Raw genomic sequence first — 26,686 nt, forward strand, 5'->3', positions numbered from 1 at the left:
CTAAGTTATTACTATTTCAAATTCAGCAGTTTGCCTTACTCATGTCCTTATTCTCAGGAGGCACCAGTGATGAATCACTTCACCTGGCTTTAACCATGTCATCAGCCAGAATGACCTCAAGGTGAGCCATTTCAGCTCCCCATGTGCTGGGCTGTTTTAGACATCTAGTTTTTGGAGCTACCTAGAGAAGGGAATCTTGGTGACTAAGTCTGACTAAACGCCTGTTTCCTGGTTAGCACAAGTCAGATGAGGTGAATCACACACCAAAGAGCCTCCCGACACAGAGGCAGAGGCTCCAACACAGAGCTGCCTTTATCTCTTCAGCTAAAGCATTTCGAAGGATTTGGGATGCTATTGTTAATTTTACATAAAACCCTGTGCATTCTGGGTTTGAGATTGCACAAGGTCTTTGGAAAGTCCATTCCAGTGCTTGACTGCTCTAATTTTGAAGAATTCCTTCCTATTAACTAATTGGGATTTCTCCTGCTGCATCGTGGGACCAGTGCCTCTCATCTGCTTGCTGTGCACCTCGGGGAAGAGTCTGGCTTCACTTTCTCAGTTACCTCCCACCAGCTGTAGACAACACTTAAGTCCCCCCCTTAGCTCCTGCTTCTCCAGGCTGAATGAACAAATGAGAGCTCTCAAAAAGTGAAGACAGCAGAATTTCCAACATTTTAATGACTTTTTAACGAAGAAATTCCCCAAAGGCTCATTCACTTTTTTTTTTTTTTTTTTTTTTAATTTCAAGTACTGACCAAATTGATGACTGATTCTCAAGTCCACAAAGGTACTCTGTAAGGCAGTAAATTCTCACTAGATCATTGCAGCCGAAGAGACAACGTGTCCTCAAAACTAGCTGCAGTGGGAAAGAAGGATCCCAGAGGGGGAGTGGCTATGGGACGGTACATCCCTAAGTGGGTATGTGGGTATGGGGTCAGGCTTTGCCCTGGCACTTGTACTTTGCAGGAGTTTTGCAGAGGAACGTGTTCATCTGTGGACATGGAATTGATGTGGAATCAGAAAGAGAGCCCAGGTTGCTTTGGTCCTCACCCAGCAGCTCTTGTCAGCCGGGCATGGGTGAAACTTTGGTTTCACACAAACATAAAACTTTATTTGAAACCTCCTGGAGTTTCCCTTCTTGGACTGGCAGTTTCACCAGGTTTGTTTACCTTACAAAAACATACATGTGGAAAGAGTATAAAGAGGTTAACTCCATCAACAGTGAGCGAGGCAAAGGCGGTACAATAAAACCTGAAAATACTGCCCGTTTCGGGGAAACTTAAGAGAAACCAGCTCCTCACAGCAGTGGAAATCACGCCACGGTCGCTTTCCACTACTCCCGCAGCGCACAGGCTGTTTTATGAGAAATTCCGCAGCGAAGCAGCAGTCCGGTTTCCCCGTGGCGCAGCGCTGCGGGCAGGTGGATCTGGATCCCGATCCCGATCCCGATCCCCGTTCCTTGCGGGCCCATCCCGCATTACCCCGCGCCTTCCCTCGGCGGGGCCGCGGCCGCTCCGCGCGGTGCCTTTAAGGGGCCCGGCGGCGGCGCTGCCATGGCAACGCGTGCCCGCCGTGCCGGAAGTGAGCGGGGTCAGAGGCCGCGGCAACATGGCGGCGGCCCTGGCGCCCGCGGGCGGCGGCGGCGGCGGCGGCGCGGCGGCTCCGTGAGCTCCTCCCGCCGCACTGCCCCGTCAGCTCCTCCCGCCGCCGCGCTGCCCCGGCCCAGGTGAGGGAGGGGCGGAAGGAGGGAAGGGCAGGCCGCGGTGCTGGCGGTGGCAGCGGCGCCAGGGCTCCGCAGCCGCCCCGGCCTCGCCGGGTCGTTGTCGCCCGCCGGGCTCTGACGCGCCTCCCGTTTGTCCCCAGGCATGGTCGCCGCGCTGTAGGAGGGCCGGGAGCCGCGGCGATGGAGGAGAGCGCTTGAGCTTGTCTGCGGAGGCGGTCCGTGTGTGTGAGACGTGTACGGTACCCGAAAGCTCAGTTTCAGTGCTGCTGGTTTTGTTGCACCTGGAGGAATAAATAACCGGAGGCCTGTTGTTATAATCTCATCCTTAGTATCTTTCCTTTTGGGGAGCAAACTGAGTGTCTTGTTTTGGTTTGTGCATACACAGAAGCCAGTCAGGTTTTTTGGGGTTTTTTTTTGGTTTTTTTTTTTTTTTCCCAGCTGTAACTGTGTGGTTTTCCTTGGTTATTGTGTCTGTTGTCACTTTTCCCGTTTGTACTGGCATGTGTACTGCCGTCTGGGCTGGATGTGCCCTCTGGCAAAGCTAAACTTTGACCTGAATGGTCTCTTGTGCAGTAAATGCAGGGTGAGTGCTGCAACAAGGCTCGTGTCTTTGCACAACCGGGCTGTTCAGCACATAGCTGTGGCTGCAGGAAGCTGCCCACCAAAAATAAATGCTGGAGTTAAACTGGGCGTGCAGCTTCACACTGCTGCTTGTGTGTATTCATTGCAATACGGTTTTTGGTCACTGGACTTCTTTAATCTCTGCTTATGTTAGTGCGTGGAGTGAGTGGGCTGCATTAATGGGTGATGGATTTTACTTACTGACTAAAAGCATCACCATATCTCACTTACTACATATCAGCTGTGTGTTCTGTTCAAGACACAACCCAGCCTCTACTTTTGGACCATTGGACTTTTCAGGTGTCCATAGTATGGTAATCTTTTAATGTTTGTCAAGGATGAATTTATTCCACTGTAAAACAGAGATGAATAGATAGCCCCCATCTCCCCCCCCCCGCCCATCCTGCTTCTTACTCAACAAACGGGGAAACTAGGATTTTAAAAAAGCCAAAATATGTCTTAAATTGAACACAGAAATCTAAAATTAATTGGTGGACTTCACAATCATGTTTTACAGTATTATCTAACAGTCTGAATGCAGAGCTGCAGTGGAAGCTGTACCTCAGCAAATCAAGGTTCCCTTTACCAGTGTGAATTCATAGTTTGGTCAGTGTGTGGGCTGCAGCTGAAGAGTGTGGTCTCACTCCTTTCCATCGCTGGCCATGGATTCTTGTTACTCTCTTTGTAGTGGATTTAGTGGTTGGATGATTTCAGGGACAGTTGATCTAACAGTTTTATGGGGATGGAAGTTATTCCTGTGAGTGCTTGCTCTGATATGAATGGAAGCTGTTTCTCCTTCTGCTAATGTAACCCAGCTGTGGGTCAACCATAATGTGAAACTGTACCTTGAGAAACCAAATCTCAAATTGATCATTCAGAAAATCAGAACTACACCTCAAACTTCTGAAAAGTTTCAATAAAAAAAAAAATCAGCCATGTATAGGCAATATGTGGTAAGACTGAAGAGAGAATAAGCCTGTGAAGGAACTTTCCCATCTTCTGAGGGTTTTTTCTCTATTCACTGCTTGCCAAAGTGTTTCTGTGCTGAAAGAGGGAAGTCACTTACAAACCTTTACTTAGACCTCAAGGGCTGGTCCACCATGTGTACTCAGACAGAATCTTGAAGGAAAGATAATCTTGTACCCTACGTGTGAAAGCCAGACTGAGATTCTGCAGGGAAACCTCGATTCTGATATGGTCCAGCTCCTCAGTCTCAATGAGTTTTGCTTTCATGGTGTTGCCTGCCCTCCCCAAAAAAGCAATCTGGAAAGAAGATTGGAAGTGGAATGAGGTATCATCTTCACACCCACCTGGGGTTTTAGCAGTGTTAGGTTTTGCTGGATCACATAACCCTTTCTCCAGTTGCTCATGTGGGAAACTCCCACGTGTTTCATCTGGTCCTGCAGAGTCTCCACTCCTTCAGCAGCTATTTTTAGTAAAGCCAGATTTTTAATTCTTAGATTCTTAATCTGAACTGCCATAGGTGCAAATCCTCTTGTCCTTCTGCTTGCTTTCTACCTGATTCTGTCCAAGAGTTTTCCCCATAGAGTTTCTTTCTCTTAATTTTTGTTTGGACAATCTTTTGTATGTCTTTTCTTTCCTGCCACTTGTCCCATCCTTTAGTGTGCTGCTACCCATTACTCTTCCCAATTCTGTTTTGCCAAAGCACTTTTTTTTTTTTTTTTAAACTTTTGCTGACTTCTTCTTCCAGCTTCTTGGGATGTGCAGAGTCTTTGTCTCAACTGATGCTTTCTTCCCACCTCATCATTATTTACAAATAATTGTGCTTTCCTCTGTCCTTCTTTTCTTATTTCATTCTCCTCTTCTCCACTTGCAGTTTGTTCAAGGTTGTCCCTTCCTTGTTCCCTAGTTTCTTCAGGTTGTGATGCTGGGAACACACAGACATGAGGCACTGAGCCCCACAGTCTGGTTAAATGTTTTCTTGGCAGTGACCTGAGGAGAGCTGGCTTGTTTGTGTCGTGTGTGTGGTGCTTGGTCAGCACTTAGGGCTAAGAGAGGGGGAGACAGAACTTTTGGAGAGTTGAATTTTTGGAAGGGGTCCTTGCTGACTGTGGGCAAAGGCTCACAGTTTGATTTTACTATTTGTTGCCTTGGTCTGACAAGTAAATTGCTCCTGAAAGACAATTCTGCATTGTGAATTGTCCAATTTTTTGCAATAGCAGGGCACAGTGAGATGTGATAGTGCTATGTTAGCAGAATTCTTCAAACATGCCCAAAGTGTCTCTTCATGTTCCTATTTTTTTCCTCTTAGGTGAGCTGTTTACTTGTGAACTTGATCTTGTTTTGATACAATAAATGTAATTTGCCTAATTACATTTTGTTTGTATTAGAGTTCTTGTATGCTTAGGGGTTAAAAAACTGGGAGAGCCTTTACGTGTCTGTGCAAAATTAGTATCTTCACTGGGTTCACACACTATGCTTTCATGAGTTTGAGAAAATTAATTTGCCTTTTATCTGATAATAGGTTTAAGGTGGTTTCCCTTTGAGAACAGAATTGCTTTTTTTCACCTTGCTTTTCCAAGATTTTGCATGTGTGATAGTAAAACTCCCCTGACTCTTGAGGATCTTGTTTCAGGCATCCTTCAGTATAAAACCTGCTGTTGATGTTATTTTAGGTATCAAGGGAGCAGGTATTGCTTTCATTCCAGTGTTTCTGAAGGATATTTCTTAATCTCATGTGCTTTTTCATTGAGTTTATGATGGTTTTATTATTTTTAAGGCATTCAGCATCTCTTAGTGTTGAGAGAAATTGATCTCTATTTGCTCTTCTCCTGTGATGGCAGCTCCAGAGGTGCCATGAAGGCTAGATGAAGACTGCCTCAAGAGTCTGTATGAAGCAGTTATGCAGATCACTTCACACTACTGGTAGAAAGAGAATTAATTTTTGCTGAAAAGCTTCTCTTGTCCTTTATAAAATTAATGTTTGAATGATGGTGGTCCTGTGAGCTGCTGTGTCCCCAGACATGCTCCTTACAGTTCCTGTGTGTTTTCATATATAAATGACAGATTGTTTTGTACTCCTTTCACCAAATCAGTGAAACAACAGACTGGGCTGTAGTCAGAAGAGTCAAAAGATAACTGAACACTCAGGCTTTCAAAGGAGACCCAGCAATAGAACATAACCAAGTCATTAATTTATCTTTCTAAATCAAAGACAGACAATAAAAGCAGTGCAGGTACTGACAAGTACATGCCATCATGATTTTGAAATAAGAATGGAGCTACTTTGAATTTCTTGCAATCCTGCTAATTGCATCAAACTGTTAATGATTGTTGCAGATCAAGATTTAACTTACTTTTCAAAGTAACTGGAATTTACAGTGGTTATACGTGAAATGGACAAACAGACCTGGGGTGAGGGTGTGATTATATTTAATTTTTGTTTCCTTTTAACTTTCACATGGTCAAATATGATAATGAACCCATGCAGATGTGAATGTTAATGATGAAGTAACAGAACATATGTTCTATGACCCTTTGAATCTATTTGAAGACTCTCTCTGGTGTTTGAAGGTAAAAATGTTGCTCTCTTGCTACACATGAGAGCTTGGTTGAAATGCCTCCCGATGCAGGGGATAAATGGGGATAAAAGGGCTGACCATCCTCTGTTCAGCTTGAGCAGCTCTTGGAGAGACAGAAACAACAGAGAGAGATTCCAAGCTTTTTTTTTTTCCCTCAAAGAAAATTCTTGAAGTAATTAATTCCACATCACTTGGTAATTCTGCTCTTAGATTTCATTATGGTTACTCCTATCTAGTGTTGGTATTGATGTTTAACATTGATTTCCTCAGTCTTCACACAAACAGCCTACATTTGTTCAGACTGAGTATTAGCATTATGTGTTTGAATTCAGAAGATAATTGCATATCTTGCAAATTACCCAATGTCTGTTTCATCTTGAAACATTTAGAAATCCATTTCAGTTTCTCATAATTATAGTGTTTTAGTCAGACAGCAATCTAAACTTAGGACTGCACTTTGGCAGTGATATGCTTGTTTTTCTAAAATGAGCACAGTTTTTGTGGTTTAATTTTCCTTTCATTTAAGTATAGATTTTAATCAGTGTAGGCCAAACTTTTCCAACCATCTTTAAAATTAGCTCAAGACATATTTTAAAAATTATGTTCTCCTAATGGGACTTAACTTACATAGAAAAATGTATGCAAGAATTAATGTTTTAAAGCTGATTAATATTTTTCACGCGTTTTTACAACTTGTTTATAGACAGCCTCAGATAGGATACTGGTAGTCTCTGTAATAAATACCACTGAAAGCACTTCATGCTGTATTTCTCAAATTTAAAAGGTAGCTGTTCAGAAAGAAACTGTAAATTCCATTCATCAGGCAAGTAAATTAAAACATCAAAACACAGTAAAATGCCTCTATTTTCCCACACTTCTCTGCAAGCAGTGTGTGAAGTTTTGGAGATTACTGAAGTTTTTATTGGTTGTCTTGTATGTCCTTGGGCAGGATATAGTTACCATTTTCAGTTGGTGAGTTAAAGCTGTAAACAGATGTATAGCAAGTGTAAAGCTCTGGCTAGATGATATTTGGCATTTTATATATTCCCACGCAGAAGTGGGAAGGAATCCAAATTGCATCTGTCAGGTGACTATTACAACCTTGTGTGTTGCTGCTAAACATTTGCTTGTTTCAGTTTCTAGAGAAGTGCTAGAAGAACCCTCAAGTAAAAAGACCCCAAAAACCGTTCCCAATCTTGTTTCACTGTTTTTTACTCAAATGCAGATAAAAAGGTCTTGGCTATACTGAGAAAGTTTTCCCGCTGGCAGTGTTCAAAGATCAAGGGAGTCAATCTTCAGCAGACTTCTCTTCAGATAGACCATTTCCTCTGATCACAGGTAGAGTGAATTCCTTTCCCTAAGTTTGAGGAGAAATGTAAGAAAATGATGAGTCCTCTGGATTTCCATTTTGTGTTTTTATATGGAATGTGCTGGTTAGTTTTGATAAACTGTTTCTCTAGTGAAAATAATGTCAAAAAATTCTGTCCTAGTTTGGACATGGAATTGTGAGAAAGCTCATTCGGTTTTTTAGACACTTTATTTTGTTATTCAGATGCTAGAAGGCCTAGATCCTTCTGGTTTTTAATACCTACAGTAATCAGGCATTTGTTCAGCTGATGAATTCCATTTGTTATCAAGATCATATTTGAGATCTGCTTGAGTGTAAAAAGCATTGGTTTTGAAAAAGCAGATAGTACTTTGGCAAGAATAAAAAATAATAAATTTAATAATGACTGGTAAAGCTTTCATTTTTTCTTCTAATTGTTGCAGCTTGTGCTATTACCGTTAAGAAACTTATATGATGAAGCACTTTTCATTTCAGTCAATGATTTTTTTCTCATAAACTCTACTAACTCTTGCAGAATTCTTGTGGTACAGTGGGAATTTCTTAAGCATTCTGTTCATGGAATAGCAATTACATGTTTTGTCCTCATTGAGAAACAACTTTTAACTCTTCTGGTATGATAAGCCAGGAGACTGTGGTGACCACATGCTGATCCATGGAAGATACAACTTTTCAAAGTGAATCAAGCTGCAAATGGGCTTTCAGGCTATGGTGAAAACTCGGAGCTTGTTTCTGGTTCTTCTGGGTAAATTTTTAAGATTGTGTATCAGCTGCAGCTGGGGGCCATGTGCTCCAGGGAAGTCATTGCTTGGTTCTTTAACAAAGCTGAGGAAAACTGCAAAAGATTTCTCAAAGAGCAAAACAAGTAAAAGAAATACTTACCTGATAAATCTCTGTGGAGAACCAGTCCATTTTTAAAAAAAACTCTTCACTCAGGGAAATCCTCTTTTCTTAATAGTCCAACATTTTAGAAAGTGTGAGGCAATACGCTCATGCCAAGGTTATTGAGACAACCTGTAGTCTGGTAAGGTAAGGCTAATCATTTCCTTTCAGCCTCCTAAACGGACATTAGTTTTCTTCTGATCCTCCCTCTTCAGTGTGAAAACACCACTAATCTGTCAACTTACCCAGTGAATTCCTTTAAAAAGAAAACAGTTTTAGCAATTTCTTTTAGGATCTCTTGTCCAGGTCAGTAAATTTGTCCTCAGGACAAGGAATAATGATATGTTGCCAGCTATTTATGTGTAATTCATCATCAGTTAGTGGAATTCCCAGATAATGTCCTGGGAATTGGCATGCATTTTACTTTTGGAAAGGGGGTGTTTGGTTTGTTTGAATCTCTCTTAAATAGTTACAGACTGTCTAGGAAGATGGAATGTGGTGTTCTGGTTATGTTTGATCTTTCTAAACTTTGGTGATAGAGTGTTTGAGAAAAGGATTGGTCTTGCTGCATTTTGTGCTGCCTCCATGAGATGGATAGGTTTTGCACTAGAGTTTCCTTAAAAAAATACTCATATCTCAATATGATTTACAATAAATGTTTTGCAGGCTCATCTATTTCTAACCATTGGAAGTGACAAGGGTGTGTCTCTCCCAAAATTATGGCTTTGTTCAGAGAAGTGTGTTCTTTTATTAGGAACATCAGGTTTAAATTTTCTCTTGAATACCAAGTTTGAAATGAAATCCTTACAGTTATCTGCTATTTTGAGCGCTTGCATGGGTCTACCATTCATTACAGAATGAATACTTCATTATTTTGTCATAAATTATTCTATCTTGAGATGCCAGTTTTCAAAATTTACTTACATTTTAATAGAAATTATTATTCCGTCTCACAGAATATTTTTACTTGTGCTGCAGTAAAGGTAGGCATTGTATGAATTGTATCTCAGTCCTACTATGAAGAAAGAATCTTGGTCTTTTTGGTAAATATTGAGAAGCATTTAGTTTTGCTCCTCTCTTGGATACAGTGTTAGATACTGAACAGTGTCAACTGCACTAAGCAATAAAAAAACTCACACTTTAAAACAATGCTTGAATTGAGCAGCACATCTCATTTAGATTATGACAGTGGGTAAAAAAGCTGCATATTTTTCTTGTCTGCCACCTTAATAGTTTTCAAAAGACGAATGCCTCTGAAGTTGTCAAAGGTCAAGCAGCTATTTTTTGGTGTGTGTTCTAATTACAGCAGGCCATCAAAGGACCTTGAGAGATGACTGACCTGCAAAATTGAGACAATGGCTCTGTAGTTATATGAAGGATGGAAATTAAGTTTAGGCAGAAGCAAATGTGCCTGAAGTGGTCACAACAGGGATATTGCCAAAATGATTATTGATAGCACAGGAGTACATATTCTGTCTAAAGGAAAAAAAATAGCTGAAATTATGTGGGTTTTGTTGAAGTAATTGTGGTAGGCTGGTCTACTGAAGAACGAATATGATATGTTACACAGCACACTTATGCAGTAGTTTTCTTTGAAAACATACTAATAGCAATTATTTTTAATTGGAAAGACTTATGAAAAGTTTAGAGGATTTAGTAAAGATTTCTTCTTTCAGTCACATGTTAGCTGGGTTTTCTGATGGTCTGCCTTCTCTCTGTGCCTTTGCAGCTTGGCAGACCTTCACCCTCCTGCAACAGCACCAGGCCCCTGAAGTGGCTGTAGGAAATCCTTCTTTTTAAAGGGAAGCTGTAAGTTATTCCTGTGTTGTCAGTGACCCTAAGATCCTTCAGGTCCTTCTTCATTTTACATGTCATAAGTGGCAAATAGAGGTGCTAAATACAGCTGTTCTTTCTTTTTTAACCTTATGGAAGGCATCCATAAAAATCTTCTAGGCAAACTGGCACTGTACATATTGCCCAAAGCTTTGTTATCATGAGCTCTGGGCATTCAGCTTGCCTTCAGAGCGGAAGGTAGCATTGCTGTGAGCAGAAAGCTAAAATGAGTTTGCATACTAGAAAGAAAGATTATATTCCCAGTCTCCATGATCTCTCACTGTGTCTTGAAGGACAAAAGTAGCTGAAAAAGGTATATTTAGGACAGGTTTTTGTGAAGTTTAGAAATATGTCATTTTTCATAAATATAAAATAGGCAAACCTTCAGATTTAGGGAAACTGGTAGCTTTGGATTTCAGTGCATGATATTGTTTATGAACACAGTATTAAGACAGATGATAATATTTAATAGAAGTCTCACAAAATGGCATATTGGCTAAGAGATGCCCAGAAATGGAAAGTCGTATCTGCAAAATATAGTTCCACAGGTGGCAGAATATTTTAGAATAAAAATTTTCATCTGTACCAAAAATTATTTGATCTATTAGAAAAGTAATATTTCAATGAATGCTTATAGCATAACAAGAAGGAAAAGAAATTATCAACAGGTATTTCTTTATCACTTGAAGACTGCTCTTACTGCCTTTGCTCTCCAGCCATTTAGCCAGAGGGTTACAACCCTTATAGGGAGTGTATATTACGAGCTGCAAACCCAATACTTTTGGCCTGAATATCCTGCAAAGATTCTATTTCCCCAGCATTTTTGCTTGTGGAGCCTTAGTTCTTCTGCATCCACCTGGTACAAGTCTCCCTCTTAGGAACTTGTGTTTTGATGTTAATATGGAGGAGTGGCCCACCCTTAGTAGCTGCATCTACTTCTGTGAGGCCTCAGTGTCTGTCCTCCTCCTGAGAAAGATTATAGTGTGCTTTTCTCCGATTTCAGTGTTTTGAATGATTTTGGAGGGAAGTTATAAGAACTTTCCTTCTGGTTTGAGAGGTATTTGTTACAGAACTACCAGTCGGTTGTTCTTGAAAACAATCATCCAGTTAAACATCTCTTTCCTAAGCTGAACCTTACTAATATCTGTCAGATTTTACCAGACATGGGACTAAGGAGTAGAACATAAAAGAGAAGTTAATGTTGGAGTGGGATCTGGAGAGAAGCAGTGTTGTGGGCAAGTATTTTTCCATTTTCCAAATGTTAAGCTTCAACCACATTAATAATATTTCTACAAAAATATTACTCGGCTAACTTAAAGCAAAACTCTAGAACTCTTATATCCCACATGGCATGAAACATTCCTGTTGTTTTTTGTTTTTTTTTTTTTTTTTCTTGGTGTATTAACTTCTTACACAGAAAGGAAATGAATTTTAGAAAGAATGTTATACATAAACCATTTGAGACATTCTCTGTTAAGGAAATACCATCTGTCAAGAAAGATGCAGCCAATGTTGAGTTATATTAAAAACATTGTAAACTAAACATTTCTCAAGGAAAAGTGGTTTAATTAAAACATTTTAACTGTTTTTGCTCTGGAAAAAGCTTAAGAATTCTCTATATAAGCATTCTAAATGCAATCATAATAAAAGTTCAATTAATTTTTTCAGAAGGAAGTTAGCTTGGATAAGTTGTTCCTTAATGTAGAGTAAAGAAATTTTCTGACAATGTAACTAGTAGGAAAAAAAGAAAAAGAAAATACTTATGATCACTATTTTATTACCTTCAAATTCTATAGTTTGATTGATTTAATTGTTTTTTTCTTGATGGACAGAATTCATTTCAAAAGGAAAATAGGATACATTTTAAGGTTTTCATATGTATATTGTACATAAGACTGTTGGGTCTTCCTTTGTTTAAGATACCTTACCTTGTCACTGGAGTATTTTCCTTTCCTTTGTTCCTTAAAAATAATAAAATGACATTTCTTAAGTTACATGATCGCTATTAGAGATGAGCAGCTGTTATTCTCCCAGATTCTCTTCACAGTAGGCTCATGATCTTAGACTTCATTAAAATACCAACAGAAACATAAGTGACAAGTGATATATGGGCTAAGTTTTTTAATGTCACCCACATCTTATTTGAATTGACAGGATGTATTTCCATTAACACATTCTCTTTTTTTTTTCCCCTTAAAAAACTTGCTGTTTACCATGGCTTATATTTTAGGAACACCTTAAAGATACAAAGAATGTGGTCTGTAGAACCCATTTTACTTGTTGCATGTGCTTGATGTTGTTTCCTGAACTGAATAAAGGATTGGAGATGATCATCTGAAGGTTTCTGTAGTTAAATGCCACTGAAGACCTGGATATTACTTTTTGCTTAAGAAGCAAGATATGTAGGATTATTAACAGTAACCACTTGTGATCCTTGTATTTGAATAGTAAGGTTCCAAATTGGACATCTATAAAATAAATTCTTTCACAGCTGCAACTGAAGCTGATAACAATTGTGAATTGTGCTTGTGATGTACTGCACAGTGACAAATATTTTGAAAAAAAAAATTAGTCTGGAAACATTCCAGATTAAGTAGACACAATTCATATGCTGTGTGCTGAGTTATAGGCCTTGAGTTATAAAAATACAAATAGGATCTTTTGTGAAAATAAATTACTGAAATACAACACTTTTAGATAGCAGTATAAAAAGCTTAAGATGGAAGAAAAAGGGGGAAAAAAGAGGGTCTTGCCCTAGAATTTTAATATCTAAGCACTCTACTATGGGAAGGGGAGAAAGAAATACAGAATAATTTCTTCTTCTTCACCCTGCTGTCAAGGCCTGTGGATTAGATAAGGTGGGGTTCCTGTGTGAAAGAACAAACCAGCCAGGGAGCAACAGCCTTAAATCTGGTGCTTTATAATTTCTCTATGTTTCATTGCACAGTTTCAGTATCCCAGATGGCTTTTTGAGTGGTGCTGAATCCCTTGATCTCCACTGTGAATGTAGCTACCTGTATTTCCACTGAGGATCACCCCTTGCTAAATGTCATCTTCTCCCTCCTGTAAATTCCGATATTGCTCTATATGACCAAAATACTTTTTGGGCTGAAACGAATCATTACGTGTTAGATTTCCACAGAATCACTTCATCTGTAGTCTGAGACTATGAATTCCTGGCAGTCTGTTTTATTGTAGGCAAATGATAGATACCCAAGATCAATGCTGACTCCACTGAGAGGTCACTGGATTGAGTTCTTGAATATAGGATCAAGAGCACCAGAAAAAGAAATCTGTCAGTATTCTAAGCTTTCTACAAAGCCATTTACAATTGCAAATGGTTCTGCAGTTTGACTGAATTCTGCTTTATGCCTCTCATTTAAGTCTTGCTTTGGTCCAGAGTGAAATAGTTCCTTGTCTATTTACATATGCTTGATTGAACACATAGGATATTGTTCAAAGAAATAAGAAGAAAATAGCCTGTTCTAATTTCTCCACTCACATTCGGTAATTTTCCTCACAGTAACTTGTGAAAATGTATTGACCATCCAGGACCACTTCTTCCAGTTTCAGGATGATACCTCTGCAGTTAAGGTGAAGGATGTTGATTGGGATGCCTTTCTCCCAAGGAATTAATACTGAACCTCTGTGCTTTGACTTTTACTGTCTAATTGGTGATAGACAGCCTTCCCTAATCTTTGTTGGCTTTCACAGTGAATTTCAGCCTCCTGAAAATGTACTTGAAGTTACTTAATGTAAATGTACCTTAGTCTTTTATGGTATTTAGAATGGGACAAAGCTGACTTGATGAATTGGCAGACATTTTTGCAGTTGATAAGTTGGAGAGATGCATTTTGAATGAGGTGTGAAGCTTAGAGTTTTAAATTTATCAGACTTTACCTTATTTGGTAATCAGTTCAATCTTTTTCAGCCTTTGATGGAGGGTGCAGTGATCGCCTTTATTGGTACATCTGATAACAAATTACAATTAATGCCTTGAATTCCCTGCTAGTGGTAAAAGATAATATTCCTCTATGCACCAAGTACACTTTGAGGGGAAAAAGTGTTAATATTTCTTAAGTATATTTCTGCATAATAGAATGTGACTAAATGATGCTATCAAAATGTGTAACAGCTTTACAGAAATTGCATCTACAGGTTGTAGATGTTATTTTATAAGGTGTCTTACAGTTGACTTGAGGTGGTTTGTAATGTATAGAAAAACCTACTTGCAGCTTGAAAGAATCAATTCTGATATCTCTTTATGTAATTTCCCATTTATATGCTTGATGTCTCTATCTGACAGTATAGAAGCGAGAGATAGAAAGTTATAAAGAGAAATTATTTGACTAGATAAAGTGTTATGGGAGAGTTCATGTTGAGTCCCATTAGCTATGGGTTGTGTTGTACTGCAGCCAGACATTTTAAAATACTTTAAATCCCTAATGTTCCTGAACAACTGGAAGAGAATCCTGTTCTAATATTCCTTCTAAAAGGGATTATTATTTATTTTTGTTGTAGTTTGGTCTAAGAATTTCAGTGAAGTATCAGGAAATTATTATATTTTTCCTTACTGACTCATGCATTCAAACCTGATTTGAAGCTTGGAATCTGTTACCAGTGAAAAAGACTTATAAATATGCTGTTACAGGTTTTAGTTCACTTTCAATTTTTTATTTTCCATAATATACCTAAAATCCCTTTTCTTGCTTGCTCTCTTGCCATTAATCTCTTTCCTCTTTGCTACAGTGTTAGTTATTAAAAATTCTGACATCCTCAGAAATGCTCATCACATAATGTCTCATTTTCTTTGTTACATCCCTTTTTCATACTGCAGATTACTGTAAATTACTCTGGAAGCATTATGAAAGAATAATGGCTTATTATAAATAAGTGTAAAGGAACTTGCAGTTATTGCTTATGTCTTCTAGTCTGCCTAGGTATTTGGTCCCCTTACCAAAATGTGGAGGGAGAAAAGTTGGAAGAACAGTAACCTTTTTTTTTTAAAATATATTTATGGTTTCCTAAAGTAATTTGACCTATTTTGGTAGGTCATGCTGTCACACAGAGCTGCTAGTTTTTTCTCGCAACCTTGCAATATTTCACAACATTATCAGCTTTTTTATTTGCTTCATGAAGCTTAAACTGTTCGAAAGGAAGCTGAGGACTGGTGAATTTTTAAGTGACTTTATAGTCTCCCTAATTTTGCAGCTAGCAGGCAGGTATTTTCAGACAGAATTCAGTTTCCTGAAAGCTGGCCTTAATAGTTCTGCTCTGACTTAGGACCAGGACCAAAGCTATTATTGTAGTGGCTAAAGAGGAAACCCCCTCATGTGAATTTGGAGGGCTCTTTGCCTCCTTGTAAAACCCTGTGCAGCAGCTTAGGTGAAATTTTTAACCCTTTGGGCTTAACCTCCCAGCTAATCAGGATACTATAATTCTTCCAGAAATGTCTAGGATTAAGTCCCTGCAGAAACACATACTGGATATGGAGGAGAGAGTTCAGTGAAGGGCCACGAAGATGGTGAGGGGACTGGAGCATTTCTGATGTGTGAGGAGGAGCTGGGAGCTGGGACTGTTCAGCCTGGGGGAGAAAGGTTTGGGGAGGGACATGTTATCAGTTTGTGCAAGTACCTGAAAGGAGGGTGCAGAGAGGATGGAAAAAGGCTCTTCTCAGTGGTGCCCAGTGGCAATGGACACAAACTGAGACACATCAGAAAACACCTTTTTTGACTTGGAGGGTCAGTGAGCACCAGCACAGGTTGCCTGAGGTGGTTATGGAGTCTCCCTCAGATATTCATAAGCTCACTGGCTGCAGTTGGTCCTGCTTGAACAGGACAGGACCAGAAGACCTCCAGAGGTCCCTTCCAACCTCAGCCACTCTGTGTGGATCTGTTGTCTGTAGAGATATTGTGTCTGTATGGGTTTGAGATGACTCATGGATGATTTCTCTTGAAAAGAAAAAGATGTCTTATTAACTCCTGAAAATTTTTCACAGGAAATAACTACTTAGTTTTAAGTAAGCTGCAGAATAAGGGGTGTTATTTGGGAAACAAATTTCCTTTCCACTTAAAAGTCTTGGAAATCATGTGAATTGAAAGCAGGAGCTGTAGTTTTAGCTGCTGTTAGAACAGCTTAAATGTATGTTTTAACTAAGCCACCCTAGGAAAATAATACTCTTTCCTGAGGGGCGGAAGGACAGAGGCACTTGCTATGTAGTCTTGCTATAGGCTGTTTCTCCTCTTGTGTTAATGCTTTTCCCCTGTAAGAAAGGAAAGAAGCACTTTAAAACATAGGAAAATGTGGTTGTTGAGCCACAAAAAAATAAGTTTCAAGAGTGGTTTTGATATTATTCACAATATCTCTCATTCTTGATTTTTGCTTTGATTTTGACAGTGACAGTTTAAAGAAAATTACTTGAAAACCATGGTTTTCCTTGAGGTGATAGAAATCTGCTTGTCGTTTTTGTAATGCTTCCATTTTGAAAATGCTGGTTTATTTTCATAACTCTAAATTCAGTGACTTCAAAACGTGCCTGTACATTTTAATTGGCCTTCTTAACACATGCTTTGTTGTTAAATGAAACATTTTTACTGGCACAAAGATATTTGCCCCACCTATTTTCATTTGCTAGTGGTGGGAATGGTAACATTAAAGGCTGTTTAAAATATATGAAGGGAGTTCTGGGGTCATTCCCCACCTGTTGTTTATTTTGGCTTATGCAAGAACAGTCAAAAGTAATCATGTTGGTCAAGCTCTGTCATTTAAGTAATGCTTTTGGAGACTCATAATTTACACATCAACAGGTTTGGTTTCTTCAAGCAAAACTTGGGACTTTTATGTTGGTGAACAGTGAATGCCGGCAAGAAAGGTCACAGCTTTAAAGTAACCTAGAGTACATTGTACTATGTTATGGAACAAAAGACAGTAAATACGAAAGTCTTTGATTAACTTTTCCTTTTCAAAGTGTCTTGACCTTTATTGAGTTCCCCTAGCTGACATTTTTAGAAGACTTTTAGTATTCCTTTCATTATAAAGGGTTTATTTGTGTATTTGCTCCCACATATTTCATTGTCATCTCTGCCATTTGATTTTCCTTAGTTACAATGGCATCTACATTTCATATCAGCATGGTTTCTGTAGTTGTGGAATGATGTAGTCCTTCTTTGTACAAAATTCTAGAAATACATTTCTGTGACTAGATGGTATCTTGGTGCACAAAATAAATAGAAAACAAACTTGAGTGAAAAACAAAAAAAAAACAAAACCAAAGCTGAAAGCACCTAGGAAAGCGTTTGAAAGACAGCATAATATATTCATGCTAGGAGTAAGTCATATAGGATTCACATCACATATCTTTCTATTTTTAGTTTTAAAATTATTAGTTGCCATTTCTATTTAAAGATAATGACATATTTAGTCAGACTTAATGTAAGTGAATCATAGTATCGCATTATTATTGTATTAAACAGTGATTGTTGGTCGTGTTTCTTATACTCCTTATATTTTGGAGGGCAAAAATAACTTCTCAGTGCTCTGGAAGTTGCTCAGACATTTCAGTCTGGGGTGGTGATGAATAAATTATACTCTAAATAAGGCAGGGAACAGGAATTCATATTTTTGTTTTCTTCCACCAGCCTTCTCCAGCTGGCTCCTTTCCTTCTCTTTACCCCCTGTGGTTTTAGCCATGTAGGCTGGATAAGATTACAGATACTTGTTTTACAAGGAGTCACTGCAGACTTGGTCTTTTTACATGACTGTTTGTGCTGGTTCTGCTTTCTGAGCTGGTGGCTCCCAGCTGTTCTTTAAAGGGTGTACCAGGGATGCCTTTTAGTATGGTTGTGTCCTTCCTTTGCCCAGTTCCTCTCCTGGGCTTGGTGCAGGAGAATGAGAACTTCCTCCAACAGTTAAAGATTGATGAAATCTTAAGTAGTTGGCACCTTGGACAGCTGGCCAGCCCAACCAAACCTCCCTGGCTTGGAGTGGCAGCTTCTCAAGAGCATCCCTTGCTCTGTAGTAACTGAACAAATCCCAGATGTAAGATTTAATCTTCTCCTTACTACTTTCTTCCTCTTTAATACTGTGCTCCCTGAAGCTGTTTTACACACTCTAAACCACCATTCACATGTCTCCTAGTAAGATATTCCATAAAATAGGAACTTTTCCTTAAAACAAGATACATCATTTAGACTTTATTTTAAAGTCACAAGACTTTAAAAGTAGGGCTTCTGACTGATTACCTGTTACTGGTAGCTGAGTGAACCCGAGGGTGTAATTTGTACCTTTGTTGCTTGAATGGGCAGGTTGTCTGGCTGCTGTCAATCCTTTTCCTTCATGAATTTGAGTATTCAGCAAGAGTGAAGAAGGCTTAAAGATTGCTTGTAGAACAAAAAGGATTAGGTCTTTTTATATCGAAGACAAGAACAGTCTGCTAATGAATGAGTAGTAGTGAGAAGAATGTAAGCCTGAGTATTTTATGGCATAAGATAAATGTTACCAGAGGCTAAGAATAAACTCACCATCTCTGTCTCTTGCAGGCTTTCTTCCTGCACGTTCTTATCGAGGTTTCTGAAAAGACACTGTCAGACAGGACAACTAGCCAGCACTACTGCTGATTGTTTGGCAATTTCTGTGGTTTTTCCACTGGTCATTTCTTTGAACATCATACAAGATAACAAGGTTTCCTAGGTCAAGACACTGGAAATACTAATTCTCCATAAATGTTGTTCTGTTCAACATAAGTCAGATTTGAGTTTATAGAATACTTTCTTTCTTCAGCCTCTGCACTTTTCCAGTTTTCTGAGGGCAAGCAGCCCAGCAAACACTCCTTCAGACAATTCCTCATCTTTCTCCTTTTTCCAGAAGGAATATCCAAAAATCTTGGCAATGTGGGCCAAAATAACAAAAGAGAAGTGGATGTTGCCACTTCTTGCCAAGATTTTGTAAATGTTTCTCTCCTTCCCTGTCCCAGCATAACAGCAAAACTTCCCAAAAAATCCACAAAATAAACCAGACTCTTTTTAATCCTCTGCTCTAATTCAGAATAGAAAAGGAAATTGCTAGAAGAACAAGTACTGTAAAGGGTATATAGCTTATCTGACTGTTAAGGTTTTATTCCTGATCAGTTAAGGTTGCAGAAAACTCTAGGGCAGCTGGTAGGTCCTTGATGATGCTCAGGTGTTATTCTTGTTTCTAGACTATCAACTGGGTTGGTGCCAGTTACTTTTCCTTTACTTGGTTGCAAGGAATCTTAAATGGGTCATGAGTGGATAGATCTGTAGTTTAGGGCAGGAAGAGTGAAATAAAAAAGAAATGGAGAATGAGGGGGTACGAGCTCCATAGAGTGATTCTGGGTTGGTGTTCTATCCTGCTTGCTTGTTCCTCCCCCAGTGTCAGTGCAATGATTAGAAATAGTAGGGAAGGGGAGGGGGCACGGCAGGCAGTGAGATCCAGTATTTAGTGTTAAGCAGACCAGAGGTGGGATTAGAAACCAAGGCTGTGCTGGCAGAATGAGCTCATACAATGAGTTCATACAACTGAGGGGGCAAAGAGCACTGCTGGATCAGAACCTAATGGCAAAGGGCAGCAAGATGGACAGGAAGCAGGTTTTTAGAGCAATAATCAAGATGTTATCTGTAGCGACAGAATAAACCCTGTTTGGGTTTCTTCTGTACCAGGTGTGTGTGGCAGCCTCCACTGATGGGAGTTCACAAGGTCAGCTCTTTGGCTCTTGTTATCCTGGTGGCTGGCTGCAGCTTTTGTCTTGAGTCATATGTGCCACTTTTTCTACAGGTTGTTCTTATTTTAATTGAAATTCTTGCAGCTACAATGAATTCATTATTAGGAGCGTTTTAAGAGATTTTTTTTCCACTCAGAGGTGTTTCTTATCAACAAACCATTGAACTTAAACATGTTCATATGTGTGATAAGAAAGAAGAATTTTTTTATCAGTGGCTTTACTAGAAGAAATTCTGCTTGAATTTATACATTCAAACTGTTGAGATTACTGCTTTTTGATGTGTCAGGTCTGCAAAATTGATCTGTATAATGAAATGGCTGTGTATGAACTGTGCCATGACACAATCAAACAGCTAATAATTGATTCCTTGAAACCATCTCTGTATCTGTGAGTCATGGTGGGACTTGTGACCTCCCTAAAATGTTGGGTTTTTTTTCAGAATCCTAATTGTGACCATTCCCCAAGAGTCAAGTATCTATAAAGTATTTCCAAGTCAATGACTGTCAAAGTAGAATTCTAAATCAAAGGGAGCAGTCATCCAAATTGAGACATAGTCTGAAATTTGAGTACCATGTCTGTGTAGGAAAAGAGCTTCTCAATTCTTGTGTTTTTGCTTCTGTTTTGATTGCTCATAGAGTTTCTTTTATTTACTTTGGAAAGTGCTAAAGCTAGAAAATCTGATTCACTGAATACAGGCAATGTCTCCTTGGAAGACTCCTGGAAAACCACACTTGTTCAAGACAAACATGATGTCATTTCAGTAGCAGAATCTTTTTGTGAGCCTCCTGGAAACAAATGTTTTGCATGAGGGCTCAATTTTTCTTGTTCTGAAATAATTCAAACAAATTACCCTGCAGACTGTATTTGTGGTAAACTTTTTTTGAGAAAGCCTTTTCTTGGGCCACATTTAGAGACAGGCCTGACTCTGAGTGATGTTTAGAAGCTACAGAGGTTGTTAGGTTGTGAACAGGTAAATGTATCAAGCAGAGCAGTGTGCTTCAATCTTCTGAGTAGCTTGGAAGATCAGTGTTCTTTAGAGCTTCCAGCAGGTGTTTCCATCTGCTCTAGAAGCTATTGTGCTCTCCATAAGGAAAGTATGTTGGTCTGGAATAGCAAAGCAGCTTGCTTTTCTTTCTTTAATTAGGTGATGACTTAAGATATTTACAGAGGAAAGAAGATAATTTGCTTAAGTAAAGCCAATTAATAATGGGGATGTTGAGGACCCAGCTTTATCTCTTGGAATCTTTTTTCCCCTTCTACATCTGAACTTTCCCAAGTTTCTGGTTTCTGTAGTGCAGGAGCAAAGACAGAAGGCTGCCTCTGAGTGTCAGGGAGGGACTTAAGATATAAATCCAAATGACCTTACTGGGACTTTGACACATTTGCTTTCCAGCTGATTGAGAACATAGCCATGAGAAGAACGTGCTTGGGAATTTTCCACCTGCCCATTTGACGTAGGAGAAGAAAGAAACCATTCATTTCCTGACAGCATGTCTGAAAACTGGAGATGGAATGGTTATTTAATGTGTTTGGGTTTTGGCAATCTGATTCATAGTTTTTGAATGCTTGTAGTTGCCAGTTCTTGATGCAATGCATTTTTTTATTCCATGAATAAAAAGATGCAGCAGACAAATCTTCAGAGTTTCAGAGCACACTGTGGCCTGTTCTCTGTTTTGTTCTCCCTCTAATAGCAGGATAAATAAAAGTACTTTGAGGCCTGTCCACTTCCATCAAGCTTCTGGGAAAGAAAAAAGAAAGGGCGTGGGGGAGGGGGGAGGACAAGAGCATGGAAAACTTTATGAAATTGCTTATGGGTTTCCTTTTCATGTGAAATTTCCCTGAAATTTTCCCCATGACTCATTTCCTTTTTATTCTTTTTTAAGTTCATAGTTTGGGCTTTTAAATTTTTTTTTTTTTCAAAGACAAATTGGTGGCTTTTTCTGCCCCAGTGTGATGTTGATTTTGCAATGGTATATATTTCACATGTGGGCATTGCAGTGTATTCTCCATATGGGCAGTTGTCATCTTGTCTCTAATTTCTCTGCAGAGGAAAGACAGGAAGCAAGGAATACACTTCCACAGAAAATAGATATAAGTCATGTGTATTGTGTGAGGCAAGAGGTGGTGGGAAGCAGGTTTTTTATTTTCGCAGATGTGGATTGATGCTTGCAAAGGTCCTGTGCTGAAAGAAGGTCAGTGAGGGAGTTTGTAATGGTTTCATAGCTTCTGGCTTGCAGTTTTCCATTCATGCTGATGTACACTCCCTGCTGGGTATAGAATTTTCGAGAACACATTCCCTGAAATGTGACCTACCATCTTCTGAGTAATAAAGGCAGCTCTTTTCTGGATTGAAAACTTGTATAGTTAACTCTTTTTCCTTGTCCAGGGTGGGAGTTGCAAAAGCTTGACAAAATGCCAGTGTTTCACCAAGACATAGTCATTGCTACTCAAAAATGGAACCCAAAAACACTTCTATTTACTATGACTCCATCTAGTCTGACCCAACTCTTGCATATGCTTAAAACTGTACAATCTGACTTCTCTTGCAAGGGAGAAAAATCAATACTCTCAGGGTTCTTGTTGTACTGCTAAGATAAGACTTTCATCTTTTATGGAAATATACATAAAAATGTGTCCCACTTGTGCAGCTAGTGTTTAGTAAAGCAATTCAGTGCATCTGAAGAATTGTAAACTCTTCAGGACCTTGGCAGTGTTTCTTGGAATATCTGATTCCATAGAAGCTTGTGTGATCAGATCACTAAACTATCTGAGTGCTCCTCACAGTGAATTAAGGCAACTCCTCTCCCTACCCTCACACAGGGCTCAGATAGATCAGTGTGACTATTTTAAAAAATCATGTGATCCCTCTAGTTAAGCAAAATTATTTAAATTCCCAATCCTTAATTTACTGGGAAAAAAAGCATAAATACTATAAGTGAAACTTTCTGCAGAGGTTAATTAGATCTCTGCATTGGTAGAGATCAAAACAATTACATAATGATTTACATAAACACATACTACTTCTATAACTAACTGTTCCCTTTTTAAAACATAAGCAACCAAATGGAGAACCTTGAAAGAAGAATGTCACTTTTTAATTAGAAATACCTGCTCTCCACTTAAGCAGTACAGTTCTCCTAAGTGTTGAGAATTTAATGGTTTAGCATCCTCATCCTGCATGAAAAAAAAGCTTTTTTTTTAGATAAATTAGGTGACTTCTTATCTAGGCCCTTTGTACATTATTAATAGCATAACTCCTTCTAGTTGGACAAATTGCTACACCTGAAGCAAGTTCAGGATACTCAAAAAGAGTCTCAAGAACAACTGGAAACTGAAATACAAAATAAGATTAAAGTAAGTTAACAAAAATAAAAAACTACCCACACATGCCTTCCTATCCCAACATAACTAGAAAAATATCCCCTGCATTAACTTACAGCTGTTACCTGGTAGGATCTTGCAAATACTAATAGAAAGTGGCATTTTCCTCAGTTGTGGCAATGCTGTCTTAGTTCCCCTTTCTAAAATGAAGTGAGTTTTCCATCCAGGAGTAAATAGCTGTGTTGCAGCTTACTTTCAATTGTGCATTTCTAGGTGTAAAGTGTGAATTCTTAGCTTGTTTTGGGGTATCAGTACATCTAAATATTGATAGATGCTCTCTAACTGTTTGTTCAACCAGATAGGAACCCTGAGCAAAAGCTTTGCAATCTCATTTTTATGTTATTGTCTCTGAATATACAAATAAATGTAAGGAGTAGTTGTTGAAAGGCCAAGTTCTTCAAGATTGCTCAGAAAGTTCTTTGTTAAACCAGGAAAAACTAAATTTCTGAGCTTGGTCACTATTTATTCTTTGGATTATGTATAATTTGACTGAGACTGGCTGATCATGGTATATTATTACTTTTGTCCCATTTAGCTAAGTGAAGACTGAAGATTTGTGGTTAGCTTACAATTCTCTTTATAGATCAAAGTTAGCATATGAAAATATGGGGAAACCTTTTTGCAGACCAACTGCAACTATTGTTGAATATTGTGGAATAGCATTCCATAAAATTTTGATTAAATGAACGAATGACATCTTCCAACCTTTAACTTTGAGGAGGACAAATCCATGATAATTGAAATAGCACCTCAGTCTTAGCACAGTTTTTCCAAACTGGTGGCCTTGATCGAAAGATCTTTTGCATGTTAAACCAGCAGGATCAAACTGAAAGAAAACTGAAGAGGGAGCTGTTTTGTAGAAGCAATTAATTTTACAAACAAGTTTTTTTTCCCTTACTGAAGTTTATTGTGATTCTGCACATTTAGTAGTTTTTTAAATGTGAAGAGGAAAATGGCAGTTTTATTGTCACTTTTTATCATTTACATATCTCAGTGAGTCTGATCTGGCTCTTGAACTGATCTTCAGAACAGCTTGAAAGGGCTAAATTTCATTACATTCTGAAATTCAGTTTAGAAATCCAGGCTGTGTGGGTCTACAGAGATAAGCACATTCATGTCAAAAACCCTTTTATTCCTAGTAGGTAGTTCTTCCAGAGCATCTTGTACCTTTTTCCTTCACCCCCTTTTCTCAGAGGAAAAGCTTGAAAAATCTTTGCTTTCACAGTAATTTGCATTTGGAGGGTTCTAATGTCATAAAGATGTGAGGCATTCCTGAGGTTAAGTGTCTCTTTAGCTTTTCCTACTGTGATTGCTAATTTTACCTAGGAGTTCTAAAATATTAACCCCCTGTAGATCAAGCCTCCATGATTATAAGTTGTATGTATATTAACTGCTTCACAGGGAGAGAAAGTGCAGTATTCTTTTGTGAAATTAGATTATAGGATGAGCCTTCTGAATAAAGTGGGATGGGACAGGGAATGAGGGAGAGTAATTCCAGTGACCCAACTTAAGGTACTTATGTAGATGACCAAAATGAAATGAAGGAAATCCTTCTTTGATGCATTGGTACTGGCCTTGGCAAATTCAAAATTGTATAAGGTAATTTTGATCCAGGATTTTAAAAAGTCTGTACTACTTTGCTGGTAGGAAGCAGAAGGCATCTAATTTCTTTTCAATTTAATCTTTTCTCAAAGAATTTTAAAAAATAAAAACAATCATACCTTTAGTCCAAAAACACAGTAATGTATTGTATTATACATACAAAAGAGGTGAAAGCTGAGTTAGAAGACAATTCTTAAAAATACATTAATATCTGTTTAAACTAAAACACTTGAAGAAATGTGCTCCTTTACATAAGCAGGTCTGGCTGTGGAAGCTGCTTGTGGTTTAATGTTTCATCACAATAATGGCAGCTTCTATGTGCTTGCCAAGAGACCATTACTGTTTCTTCTGCTGCTCAGGCTCTTCCAGGGAAATATCTTTAAGGTGAGAAAATGCATATTTAACACAACCTGTCATGACTGCCTGTGCAGTGAGAGAGCTTTGTGTGAACTTCTTACCCCCTTCCAGCAAGCATAATTCCTGATGTTTCTGTGGAGCAAAGTTTAATTAAAAAAAAAAAAAAAGGATAAAATAAAACCAAATAATAGAATTAGATGTGATTTACAAGTGACTTATGTAAATAATAAAGATTATTTGATTATAAGTACTGTAGTATTCTACAAAAAGTGTTTTCCTTTCTGTAAGGGAAGGAAATAATGGGGAATGTTCCTTGATGTTGTTAGAAAATGGGTTGTTCTATAATAAAACCTTGGTACTTTGAGTTTTTTTATTTTTATCCCTTAATGATACTCCTTTCAAAGAACCAGCTGTACCTTTACCTTGACATCTTTTGCCTGATGGAAACAAACCAAACAGCAGCACACACTGGGACCCATGTGATATTTGACCAGTCAGCCTCTTCCAAACAAAGTTCATATGGCTGTGTTATTTCACAGGTTTGTATACATTGGTTATGTATTTCTCTTTGAAAAGGGTGTTAAACTGTCATATCATTAAACCAAGCTAAAAATTTCAATTAATTGGATTGGTGAAGGTGGGGGAAAAGATCTAAAAATGCTGGGTTTGATTACTATTGTTAACTTACCTTCCATAGCAGAAGTTCTCAAAGGTGTCATGTTTTTTGTCTGTTCCCATTTCTCTATACCAAAAGCCTCCAAACAAACAAAATAAAACTTTGATTGCTTAGTAAATATGCTAATAATATCATTATTTAAAGCTGAATTTACTGTATATATTGCCCATAAAACTTTTTGAAATATAGATGAAGACGATTGTTTCATTTCTTAATATTCAGATCCAGGGCAGAGGGAAAGTAAAGACTCAAAGAATAGTTTCATGAGCATTTGTCTTCAATTTATTTTTCTCAGTACTCTCTTCTGAAGTTCTCAATACGTTGAAATTAATAATTGGATTTAATTGCCCAGAAATCCTTGATATCATTTAGTCTGATGATTGATTCCTCTTAGGGGTATTGTTTTAATAATATATCTGTTTGATCCAAAAAGAAGAGAACTTCATAAAGTTGTTGTGAAAGCTTCTTTTCTTACTGTAATGGTTCAATGAAGTGTTCAGCTGTGGCTGAATTGGAAAGGAAACACATGCTGTTGTAGCTTGTGTCTATGTTGGAAAAAAATTTCAATACAATAAATCTTAGCTGTTGTTGAAAACTCTATGCTCAGCAGGAATCCATGTTTCCTCAAGTTGTTTTCAAATTTTCTCCTTACTGCATTTTCAAAATTCTAAGCAGCTCTACCCCTCTTTCCATGAGTTAGACAAGGATTCTTGGGAAATACGGGCAGTGGAAAACTCAGGCTCATCCATGCCTGAATCAGTCCATTAATTTTCTGGATTGTAATTGGTTTCAAATTGTCTTTGTTAGAAGGCATGTTGTATTGCCTTGCTTAACTGGAGTACAGGGCTTTCCAGTAGCTTTAGGCTTCCCCTTTGACACAGTGTGTTCCTTCATTCCCAATGCTGCGTTGTTTTGCTTCTTTCCATCCTCTCTCCCTGGTTGTTCATCTGCAGCAACAGCAGGTGAAAATGATTTGTGTGAGAGG

At 38.4% G+C, this 26,686-nt stretch overlaps 1 protein-coding gene across 10 annotated transcripts in view; it reads left to right on the top strand.

Annotated features, from left to right (window-relative positions):
* The first annotated feature begins 1,558 nt into the window (after positions 1-1,558).
* The window catches only part of LCLAT1 (lysocardiolipin acyltransferase 1), a 111,263-nt gene continuing 86,135 nt past the window's right edge, over positions 1,559-26,686 (top strand). For 2 of the 10 annotated variants that reach the window (XM_072927446.1, XM_030268880.4), the window contains exons 1-4: positions 1,582-1,726; positions 1,864-1,957; positions 7,112-7,224; positions 9,843-9,922. The gene's annotated coding sequence lies outside the window, so the exon portion shown is untranslated. Of the gene's footprint in view, positions 1,727-1,863; positions 1,963-7,111; positions 7,225-9,842; positions 9,923-26,686 lie in introns of all 10 variants that reach the window. The other 8 variants (XM_072927447.1, XM_030268881.4, XM_072927445.1 and 5 more) reach the window with 6 other exon arrangements.

The sequence above is a fragment of the Taeniopygia guttata genome, chromosome 3 (assembly GCF_048771995.1).
Source record: "Taeniopygia guttata chromosome 3, bTaeGut7.mat, whole genome shotgun sequence".
NCBI lineage: Eukaryota > Metazoa > Chordata > Aves > Passeriformes > Estrildidae > Taeniopygia > Taeniopygia guttata.